Genomic DNA, 12,713 nt, shown 5'->3' with positions numbered 1-12,713 from the left:
TAATTTTAGGGCTTTGAAATAAGATTGTGAGTTCTTGTAAATCCTCTCAACAATGTGTAAGATGCATAGAACTTTAAGATAAAAGTATATTTTTCCATCAGCCTCTTAGCAATATGTTACCCTCCAAAAATCCAGAAAAAGGTGTGAGGCATACACTCTTTACTGACTCCTGGAAAGAACTAGCATTTGATGTGAAATCCTGAGGCATATGATAATAAGAATAATGATAATATGATGTTACTGATGATGATTGCTACATGTGCTTGTTTACCACCTGTCAGGAACTATGATAAATTCTTTAGGAAGATACCTGGGTTTGCATCTGGTCTTCATCTAGCACCAGATGTGTGAAATTAGATACTTTATTGACTTTACTAAACTCAAGAAAGCTTAGAATCTTTATCTGTAAAATGGTTTAGTATAATGTCTACCTCATAGTGTTATTATATAAATAAAATAAGATAATCCACAAATGTTTCTTAACATATTATCCAACACATAGTAAACTTTCAATAAATGTTACTGGAAATAAGTTATTATTATTATTATTATTATTTTTACTAATAGCATTAAGAGTTAAATAACTTCCCACATCATTCAGGCAAGATTCAAATTGAAATCTGTTTTAGGCCATTGATTCCTAAATCTGGCTATGCTTCAGAATCATTATGAAGATTTTTTTTTCATTCAAACTTCTTGGTTCTTTAGAGAATTTAATTCATTGTGTTTGAAGTGGAAATTGGACAGGGCAACTAACACTGAAAAACTAACATTGAACGGGACCGTAGGCAAACAGATGCCAGTGAAGAACTTTCAGCAATTTCAAGAAGCCAGGTGTGGTACAAAATGAAAGGGAGAGTGATGAGGACATGAGTGTAGCATGGAAGACATGTAGAGAAGATGGTAAAATGGGAACTAGACTCCCCCAAATTTCCTCCCATACCAATAACTCTAAGCATGCCCCCGAGGAGGAACCCACTTACTACAGAGGTTGACCTAATAGTTCACTGATAGACTTGTCAATGCACTCCAGATCTTTCTTGTTTATTTTCATTTAACTCTTACTAGAACTAAAGTATAACCTATGATAACTTGATTAATCTACAGGAGTCTTGACTTTGGTTTCTCCTAATATGTGAAAATATATAATGCAATTAAATCAAATTATTAATCTTAAGAAAACTCTGGGTATCCCGGCTGAGAATAGACAATTAAGAATGTATTTAGTTTTTTTCCTATATACATCACAAAGGAGAATTAGAAAAACAAAACCATAATGTGTACAATTATCATGCCCCAAACACACACAAATCAAGGACTACTTTACTTTTGGTAGAGCTTCTCTTTGTGTGAATTGAAGCTCAGATACATAGGTCTCATTTTCATCAAAGTCTTCTATAAAGAACATGACTCATTTAACTCAATATTCCAGATGCAGTCTGAGCAGTAAGGAGTGTAGTCTAACCTTCTGAAGTTAGAATGTTTTTTTTCTATTTATTAAAGGTGCTTAGGAACATCAGCGTGTTCATGGACCCTTGCAGAATCTTGCCTTACAGGCCAGTGGGCACCTTTTGGCCCTTTGCCACTCATCAACCCTTCCTTCTTATGGAAAGAACATGGATTTAACATCATTAAGAGAGTATGGTGCCACACAGCTTGGCTTGGGCTATTCCATTTACAAGAGATGTATGTTAAGAGGAAGGAATGACAGCATGAGATATTCTATAAAATCTTGATATATGACTAAGTCATGAAAAATTGTAAATGCACCCCAAGCCTAAAATAAAGGGAGAGAAGACACTCAAAAAGGAGAGGAAGAGGAATGAGCCCTATAAATCAACACCCCAAGGCACAAAAAAGATTGGTTCATTCCCAAGAACTGAATTCCTGTGTCTGGAGCATAGTGAGACAGAGAAGGGCTCAAAATGAAGGATGGTGTGGGACAGGCAAGAGCCAGAGCAAACCAGCACTAAGAAATGTAGAGCAGAAAAAAGTTTGATTTTATTTTTTAAATTATTTTTTAAATTGCAGCAAGTGGGAATCCATGGAGAAGTTTTAAGCAGGAAAATGAGATGATCTTGATTGCATTTACAAATCTACCACTTAAGGTGATATGAGAAAACAATGGGACCAATTCTGAAGCTATTATAAGAACCCAACAAAGAGAGGATGCTTTCTTGGACTAGAGTGGTAATGGTTTAAGTGATGAGAAGTAGATGCATACTAGATCTGTTTTGAAAACAGAATTGTCAGGATCTGTGAAAGATTGAGTAAAAATGTTTAGAGAAAGATAGGCAGTTATTAATACTAACTCCTAAATATATGAACTGAATAACTGAAAGAATTATAGTGTCATATAGGAGATGTGGAAAACTAAAGGCAGAACAGATTTAAAGGAAGCTCAAAAATTTAGTCTTGACTGAATTAAATAAGTGTTCTATGCCATCTAAACAGGGATTCAAATTTTGCCATTGGATGAGCCCCCAAAGTCTGTTTGGGTAGAAATATAAATGTGTTCATTTGTAGCATATTAATATATGAGAATTGGTAATGTCACTTAGGTGTTGATGTAACAGAGAAAAGGCATCTCAGGAATGAGCACTTAAAAATCCAATAGGTAAAGATTCTGGAGATGAAATATTTAATAAGTGTGTGAAAATATATACATAATAGAGGCTAAGTAGAGGAAAAGTGTCTGAGAGCATTTTGGGGGCAAACAGGTCATCCATGCGGAGGGTGGGTCCTAGAGAATGACAAAAAGACTTGGAAGATGGAGAGCAACTTTGAATAGATGCAAACGTATATAGTGAATGTGGTGAGGTAATAAACGTATGGCAAGTAATAACAACTAGAATGTAGGGAATGGGGCATAACCAGAAATGATGACCCTTCTAGGGAGCCTGCATACATAGCTTGGGGGCACCATGGATTGACTACATATCTTGGAAGTTAAGGGGTACCCCAAATGACGCAGCATTTCAAGTACTGTATAAGGGACCAGCAGGATCTTCCACAAAATGGCGAAATCACAAGCTGGATCTTGAAGAACAAGTGGACATTATGGGGCTGAAAAATTAGGGGAAGAAATAGTAGGTCAACTTATACATGTTTAGAACAGTTGAAACTGTTCTAAGGTGAAAACAAGCAATTGGTGGTTTCAACCTTTCTACTTCAAAAGAGTAATATAATCAAGTATTGTATATTTAAAACATTACTTTGGCAACTGTGGATAAGATTCTCCAAAGGAGATCTAGACATAAGACAGGAAGACAAGTTAGAAAATCCCTGTAGTAATTTAGGAGTTGAAAATGAGACTTATAAAAGTGGTGACAATAAAATAAAATAGGAAGAAATTGAGTTCATGGATATTTAAGAAGTTGAGCTAGTCAGACTATTGCTGGTGAGACAGAAAACATTGAAAATGATAATCTTATGAGATAGAGCACAAGAAAGCAGGAGAAAATTAGGAAAGGAGAAAATGGGATTCTATGTGACTTTACATCCCTGTAATTCAACCAGGTAAAGCTATCCTGTAAGTAGACACTACACAAATTCACTGTGTGATCTTGAGCACATTTATTAATCTCTTTGTCTCAGTTTCCTTATAAATAAACTGTAGGAATTGGAATAAATTGATTTCTACACTGCCTTTCATTCAAAAAAAGAGAAAAATAATTTCTATTATTACCAGAGAGCATGAAAAAAATCACTATATGCAGTCAAATAATTTAGACAGAAACTCTTATCTCAAACAAGCTTGAATTTACTCATGTCTTGGCCAAGTTTGACATAAAGTGGCTCTCTTTCTTTTTTACCATAAAGCAGTTCTTCCACTATATAATTCTTCTGACTATCTGCAATTCAGAGCTGTATCTGTTGGAAATTTGAAAATTAGGGGGTGCCCTAAATGACAGAGCATTTCAAGTGCAGCACAGTTGACATTAAGGAAATATTTTCACTGAATGCTTTGTAGAATTCATCATTCTGTGAAAGCCAAAGACTGGTTTCCTTTTTTTAGGTCTTAGGGTACAAAGGTGATCATTATTATCCTTGGCTTCCCTCTCCATTTTTATCCTCTCTCTGAAAATTGGATGTTATAATCTTTATGAATGCACACTATCTTGTATTTCCAGAATATACTTTTCTGAATTGCACCTCTTTTTCTAACATTTAAGCTTTCTATTTCTATTTTATTCAGGTGTTTACCAACATCTCCCCAGAAACCTTGAACTTTTATATTTAAAGCATCATATAGTTATTTTTGCCCAATGATTAATAATGGCAATAGTAAATAAAACTAGATCCAGCCATTATCCCCAGAAACTCACTGTCTATCCTTAAACCTAAAACAATATTTATCTTAATACTCTATCCTCTAATTCATGTTATCTATAACTCTCTTTGCAGTCATATTTAATTTTTTAAAATTTAAGCAAGCATCTGTGCTCTAGTATGTGAAGTTTGAAGTCCAAATAAAGAATCCCTCTTGCATTCTTCCTAGCACTGGTTTTGTAGTTTTATCAAAAAGTCATTAAGCTTGTTTACATAATTTTTTGCTTTATAAAGCCCCAGGATTTAGCTGATCAAATTCTATTATCCTCTATAATGGTAAAAGCTGTTCATGTCTTTTTAATCTAATATTTATAAAGAGCTTGTTACTCAAGTTCCTAAGCACTTGCACTCAGTAATATTATTTTATTTCAATTATTATGCTTCTCACAAGTTTTAGTAGTGCAGTGTAGGTAGGGAGAAATGGGTCACAGGGGTGGTAGACATGGATTCTAATGGAAAAAATCATGAGACATCCCTTTGTCACCCCACACCCAGAAAGCAAAGCAATTTCTACCCTACAGGACAATCATGCACTGCCTAACATTTGAGTCAACAATGAACTAATATACAACAGTGGTCCTATAAGATTTTAATACTGTATTTTTACTGTATGCTTTTATGGGGGGAGGTGGGGTCTCACTCTGTCACCCAGGCTGGAATACAGTGGCACAATCACAGCTCACTGTACCCTCAGCCTCCCAAGATAGCTGAAGCTACAGGCATGTACCAACATGCCCAGCTAATTTTTGTGGAGATGAGGTCTCTGTGCTGCCTAGGCTGGTCTTGAATCCCTGGGCTCAAGCAATCCTCTTGCCTCAGGCTTCCAAAATGTGGTGTTTACAGGTGTGAGCCATGGTACCCAGCCCTTACCTATTTTATGTTTATATGTATGTTAAGATACACAGATACTATTGTGTTACAGTGCCTGCAATATTCAGTGCAGTAACATGCTGTATGGGTAGCCCAGAAGCAATAGGTTGCACCACATAGCCTTGGTTTGTAGTAGACTGTATGTACTATCTAGACTTGTATACTCTATGATGTTTTCACAATACAACAAAATCACCTAATGATGCATTTCCCAGAACCTATGCCTGTTTTGAGTAACATATGACTGTATTCTTTTTCTTGGCAGTTGGCACAAATTTATTCTCTCCAGTTGCTGTGAGTCAGGGCACAGGTTAGCTGGGTTGACTGTTCAGAGTCTCGCCAGAATTACTGTACTGAGACCAAGGTGTCAGCCTGGACTTTCATGACATCTGAGACTTCGGATTCTCTTGGAAGTTTATTCAAGTTGTAGCTAGATTCAGTTTCTTGTGGCTTTAAGATGACTGACGTCCTATATTCTTGCTGACTATTGTCCATGAAAGGCTCTCAGCTCCTAGAAGCTGCTCCCAGGTCCCTGCCTTGTGGTCTGCCAGTACAAGAGGAGCACTCTGACCTCAAGACTCAATTTCCAGAGTCTTGATTAACTCAAAGCCAAGTGGTTAGAGACTTTAACTACACCTGCAAAATCTCTTCACCTTTTCCATTTAAAGTTACCCAATCCCCAAACTGATAGCCTGCAGTATTTGCTGGCCCCACCCGCATTCTAGGAAAAGGGATTGTACAGGATGTGTCCACCTGCAGGAATCTTGAAGCCCATTTTAGAATTCTGCTTACCACACCTACCTATGCCCTTCTGTATCTTATTCATAATCCCAGCAACATTTATTTCTACCTTTTGAAGAACAGTACCACATTTGTTTGTAAAATATTCAAGCTATACTATTATTAGTCTTATAATTTTAATATTATTAAATAAAAGTTGACAATATAAATAAGCAAAAAATAAAAACTGCTTACCCGCTAGAAATGAGAATTACTAACACATTAGGAAGTGTGTGATAAAGGTTTTGTATTTTTATTTGTAACTACACATATTATTGAGGGCAAACTAAATGCCAGCCACACTAGGTACAGCACACATATTAACTCATCCTATAACTCATAATAACCACACAAGATAAGTAACATCACTAGTATTCACATTTTTTTAGGTGATGAAACTGAAGCTCAGAGGAATGAAGTCCTAGGTCACACATGTAATAAAACATGAAGCTTGATTTTGTAGCCAGGTTTGTGTGATGCAATATCAGTTTTAAGTTACCTTATGTGTGTGAATGTGTTTGTGTGTGTCTGTAAGCTCACATGTATGTAAAAACAGCACTTCTCATTAGGGACTCTGTAGTATAGTCTGTATATGATTTCTGAAATAAGCATTTCTTATTTATATCTCTTCATTATCATCAAAACTTTCTCACACACATCTCTAAAACATTATCTATGGTTTGGATAGCATTTTTGATATGAACTATTTACTTCTTAATTGCCTAACTAATACTTTGGGGTATTTAATCAGAGAATGCATTTTAAATGAAATCAGTATATAAACAATGAGGTAATTAGTATCAGTTTTAGTTCTTAATTCAACTACAAGTATTTTCTCTAATATAATTTTCTGAGAGCTTTCCTGTATACATAGGTTAACCATCCCTTAGGGTTTGAGCCCCAATTTTAGAATGACTTAAACTTTTATGGCCATACCTAATTAATTTTTTAATGTAAAGTCTTAAACTGACTCTAACAAAATCTTGTTTGAGTACATAACAAGATTGATTGAAATTATACTGGGTATCATTTGTAGTATTTAATGTGATTATAATCTCCAGCTATTCCCCTTTTTGAAAGGAAACCAGGTAGAAATGAAGTTATACAGAGCTCTCCTGTATTCTACTGAGGTTTATTAACACGCACAAGTTGTGCACTACTTAGCTTCTAATCCCATTGTTTTGTATATATCATAAACTATCTGATGCATGCATGACCTAAAATATAAGCCTCAAAACACTGCTTCTTCCATCTTATTCCCTCCACTTATTTTTTTTTCTCAAAGGCATTTTCTCTCCTCTGTCTCCTAACCTAGTTTACCTCCTCTATAGTTAACCCACACACAGAATAGCTCTCCTTTGTGTCTTTTTTTCTGTCACATTTTCGCCTTTTTTGTCGACCTCTCACAAGCTATCTTTGTTATAAACCTTTGTAATCACTCAGCAACTCCTGCTTCACGCGTTCAGCTATTTCAGTTCTTCACAATCAGTATAAATCTTTGAATTCAATTCTGTTCTTACAGCTTCCATTGAAAATCTAGGCGCCAACTCACTGATCAAACACAACACATAAAGAACTCTCCTCCATAACTGATTACCCGCTTGCTGGATACCCCCTTTCGGAGTCACACTCTTATTCCATAGATGGCTTCTGCCTGCCAGGATTCCTTTGAAATCTCTTATTTATTGTGTGTCACTCGTAGTGATAGGTTAATGTTACAAAAGTTCTCAAATGGTTTTCAAACTTTAAATCAAGAAAAGAAGAAATCTATAAGAAATCTGGTGAGGCCCACACTATGGGATAGGACCTAGGAAGAGGTGCAGGACTCCATGTAAAATCAAATAAAGTGCTTCCAGAGTCCCCAGACTGGCACTCCATATGCAAATGCACCCACCTTCAAATATCTTCACTTAATTTGCGAAAACAATATCTTTCATGCACTGATCTTTTTTTGTGCTTTAAAAGCACTGCCTTTGCTGTGCAATTTCTCCACTCAAAATCTGAGACTGGCTTCATGTTGTGGATGCTTGGGACTGTTTGATTTTCTCTAGTTTCTTGAGTCTGAAACTCTTGTCTAGTCTACAATAATTAACTCTTTAGACAGGATGAAAACAAAAGTTAGGAAATTCAATTAAGTTCAGCTCATTACTTTGTGTACAAAAATCACAGGAATAATTCACACTTTTTTCATTACAAATTTCTCTTTTCTGGCTACATTTAAGCCAATAATGTCTGTTTCTGTTTCTCCAAACCCTAGTTTCTTTAGTTTTGTGAGTTACCTTTCATTCCTTCTGAGTTAATCGATTTCCTGAAAATTTTAGAAAGAGAATCTCATTTAGTAGCTAATCTTTCTTTTCATCTTGTGTCTTTGTCTAATCACTACAACCAAAAAAGGCAGCATGATTTCAGAGGTAAAATGAATGCCCTCACTCTTCTAGGCAGCAGGGTATGTAGGTCAGAGCAGGAAGTTTATTAGTTATATTGTAGAATCTGACATCTCTCAGGTTTAAAAAGACTACAAGTAATAGCATCTTGTTGACATCATCAGTCCAGCCTAAATTGTTTGTTCTCTATATCTGGGACATACCATCATCATGGAATCTCTCTTTACTAGGTCTGTGTTTATTCATTCAAGAATTTTTTTAAAATCTTCTCCTATATTGGAATTCTTGCTTCTTATTTCCCATGTCGTCTTCATTCTAACTTTACTCTCTAATTTAGATACAGCACTTCCCTCTGCTAGCTTCTCTATTCTTTAGTATAACCTATTTCTCCTCTGTGAAATTTTTTTAAATTTTTCTTTTTGTCTTAGACATTCTAGAATTTTGTAATAGCGTGCCTTGGAATGGGTCAATTTTCATCTTTGTTGAGTGTTCACTTTCACACTGGCAACTCCTGTCCTTAAATTTCTTTTTATTTATATGTTCATGATTTTGTCTCTGTTTTCTCTTTCTAGAATGCTTTTCATTGTGGTTTTAAATAAATGAGCATTTGGGAGGGGGAGTTTCTTTTTAATAGCATTCTATTATTACTTTATGAATGCGAAACTTCTTTTTGCATCTCAAGGATTCTTCTCCCTTAGTTTTCTCAAGCACCTTTGTTCTGTTCATTTCTGTTTTCTTTTTCTGACCTTTATAACTTTTCTTGGATTTCTGATCATTATTGGCAGTGTGCTGTTGTTATTGTGATGATGATGATGATGATGATAATGATTGGTGACAGGCTATTATTGACTTTGAGCTTCACCCTAGTTTAGCTATACCATATGCTCTGTCGTGCCCAGTACGTTTTTCCACTTCACCCTTCTTGCCCTGATGTAATTGTTTATAATTTTCCCTGTTACCTTCAATAGTGTCCTTGTTTGGATGACAAATTATTAGATCACTTCACTGTAGAGGAAGCTGAATGGTCCAGGTTTTAGGCTCTCCCTTACCTGTTGTGTGATTTTTAAGTATCTTTTCTTTACATTGGTCAGATTCTTTGTAGATAAACTTTCTAATATTTGCCTGGGAATTTCTGATCTGTTTGCTAGGATTCTTGGAATCATTTGAGAAAAGAGGTCTAGAAGCAAAAACATTCAGCATTTGCTATAAATTTAGGCATCCCTCGTTTTCTGAATGGTTTCCATGTCTTTTACTATGCCTGGTATTTCTCAATGCAGGAAATCTTATAGAGAATACACCTGTAACTCTCTCTCAGATAGAGCGGGGTACTCAAGCAGTCACAGGCCTAGAAGGAGATCTAGGAGCCTACTATCCTCAAACATCTTTAACCCAGTTATTTTTACTTTATTCATTCTGAATCTTGTATGGATTCCATGAAAGTAAGTATGGATGGTTCTCATCTTCCCAGACTGTCAAGTTAAGATTCAACATTTTTTGACCTACTGAGTCAGTAGCATGTGTCCATTGCTTTCTACCCTCCAAAATCACATTGCCACTGTTGGCTCATATCCTCTTGATCTTTGTAGTAAATAACTTTAGGGGCTTTGTAGGAGGTTAAAAAAATGAAATGCCAGTGTGCCAGTGTTTACTCACAATCCTAACCAAGAAAACCTTTATTTATTTTTAATCCTATAATTTAATACTATAAAACCAAATCATGTTTCAAAAACATATTTTAAAAATCTTCACATTATTAATATTAATTAATAAGTTTTAATTTCTGGTTAAGGGATGTCATAATTCTTTTTTTTTTTTTTGAGTTGGAGTCTCACTCTGTCACCCAGACTGGAGTGCAGTTGCCACTTCCGGCCACCGCAGCCTCGACCTGCTGGGCTCCGGCGATCCTTCCGCCTCAGCCTTCCAAGTAGCCGGAATTACAGGCATGCGCTACCACACCCAGCTGATTTTTTGATTTACTGTTGAGATGAGGTCTCGCTGCCCAGGTGGGTCTCGAACCCGCGGGCTCAGGCAATCCACTTACCTCAGCCTCCCAAAAGCCATAATTCTTAAAGTGTTTATTATGGACTATCTACTGTAGAAGAGATAATATGATAAATACTTTCATCTATCATGTTTTGTTTATTCCTCACAATAACCTTGAGAAGTATATTTCAATTGTGAGGATATAGAAACTGAAACACAACCATATTACAATTTTCCGTAAAGCTAATGAGAGTTCCAACAGCTTATCATCTATGGGTGGATCTATAATACAATTTATAAAAGGCTGTTTATATAAGGGGCATAGATTTAAATGAGCAGTCTCTGTATCATTTAGTGACATAAGTATTTCATTTTTACTTTTTTTTTGAGTTGGAGTCTCATTCCATCACCTAAGCTGGAATGTAGTGGCACACTCACGGCCACCCCAGCGTTGACCTGCTGTGCTCTGGCGATCCTTCCGCCTCAGCCTTCCAAGTAGCCAGAACTACATGTGTGCGCTACCATACCTGGCTAATTTTTTGGTTTATTGTAGACACAAGGTCTCGCCAAGTTGCCCAGGCTGGTCTCAAATCCGCAGGCTCAGGCAATCCACTCGCCTCAGCCTCCCAGAGTACTGGGTTTATAGGCTGAGCCACTGAGCCCAACCTCACTTTTATTTTAATAGGTTGAAACATTCCAAGAAACTCTTTGATTCTTATAATAATAATAGAAATTACTATTATTATTTTTTGAACTTTTTATTTCCCAATCTCTGATGTCTGGACTCTAGACTGTGATTCAGGACCACATCTATCTTATTCACTACTGAATCCAGCAGAGTGTTGTCTGGTATACAGTTGGCACTGGAGCTGCTGTGAATAGACCTTGCTATTTTGACTCTTTTAGCAATGAAAATAGTCACCATCGATGCTAGGTAAGACAACAAGTTTGAGGCAAGAATCTGCCTCATCTGTAATTCAAAGGTAAATGTTTCTTTGCAGTAGGCTCAGAAATTGTTTACACAGCCTGTTTTATAAACTTGAAAAAGTCCAAGTGCTGTATCCTTTTAGATGCTACAACTACTCTTTGTTTGGGTGCATCTAAAATTCTAGAAGCAAGATTGAGTTTGTCTTGTTATTGAAATCAGGTAATCAAGATCCTTTAATTCAAAGGATGAAATAGAGTCATTTAAGGATCAAGCTTCAGTCATCGTTATGAAAAGTGGAAGGTAAATAGTTCACTTGATGCAAGAGTGGAAAGAGTCTGTAGAATATTTTAGCCAATTGACTTGTGTGAGCATCAATAATTTATTTCACCAGTAAAAACCCAACTTCCATAATATAACTAACAATTAAATGTAATTATGCTAACAAAATATCGGGTTTTGAGCAGTGATTAATATAATTTACACACATACAGTAGTATCCACCTCTGAAATCTGGTCTTTTAAAGAAATGCTAGCCTGCCTCCTCGAAGTGTGTGCTCTTACTTAGGGTGACTGGCCAGCCCTACACTAACCCTTGAATGTAGACTCATACTATTTAATACACATTCTATTCTATCAAACTGTCTTTGTGGATATATTTTAAAAGTAAATTACAAACCATATAGCATATAAGTCGACTAACTATCTAGGTTGTTTTATCAACTATACAAAAGAAGCTATGTCAATATAAGGTGGTAAATTTGGGAAACATATGCAAAATATGGTTACTTTAACATTGTTGGCATGTTGGCTAATTATTGCAAAGTACAACAAAGAGCTGTGTCCTCGTAATCATTACCATCAATGATGTTCCTGGTTTTTAAAATCATACTTCTGAATTGCACCTGCTGATTATTAACTACAATCCCACGCCAGCATGGACAACAGTTTCTGTACGTTTTTCTTTGCTTTACATGTCCTTATTTCCATAGCCTTCTCCTCTATGTTCTTTGGATAGGAGAAGTGAGAACTGATATGACTCTATGCATATTAATATAATAGGTTTCCTCTCCCGGTGGCACTTCTACTTCAATGAGAACAAGAAAATAAATCAAAATATGGAGACATTTTCAAACAGTGTACCTACAATTGCTCTCCAAGTCACTCCTATCCAGAACCCCCATTCCACTTGGGTGTACAAATACTAATAGCCCATGTCATTTTTAAAGTCTCTCCCATGTAAAGTTTTCCTTTTTGTTTGGGAACCTGGCAAACCACTATTCCTATTAACTACTCTGTCTTATACTTTTACTTCACCATCTACTTAAGTCTTTTCTTCTTCTTCTTCTCTCTAGCTCTCCCATTTTATACACAAATGCTAGAGAGGACGTGAGGTCAGAAGGAAAATATGAAGTAAATATTACATGAAAACACATACA

General features: G+C 36.0%; 1 protein-coding gene across 1 annotated transcript in view; it reads left to right on the top strand.

Annotated features, from left to right (window-relative positions):
• The window catches only part of LOC103273485 (contactin-associated protein-like 2), a gene marked incomplete at both ends in the record, with an annotated part of 313,919 nt that overhangs the window by 256,383 nt on the left and 44,823 nt on the right, over positions 1-12,713 (top strand). The gene's annotated exons all lie outside the window — the stretch shown is intronic.

Source organism: Carlito syrichta, unplaced genomic scaffold (genome assembly GCF_000164805.1).
Source record: "Carlito syrichta isolate Samal-C Ts95f unplaced genomic scaffold, Tarsius_syrichta-2.0.1 Scaffold314056, whole genome shotgun sequence".
Classification (NCBI taxonomy): Eukaryota; Metazoa; Chordata; class Mammalia; order Primates; family Tarsiidae; genus Carlito; species Carlito syrichta.
Note: the sequence above shows the minus strand (reverse complement) of the source record. Positions and strands in the feature narration are given on the sequence as shown.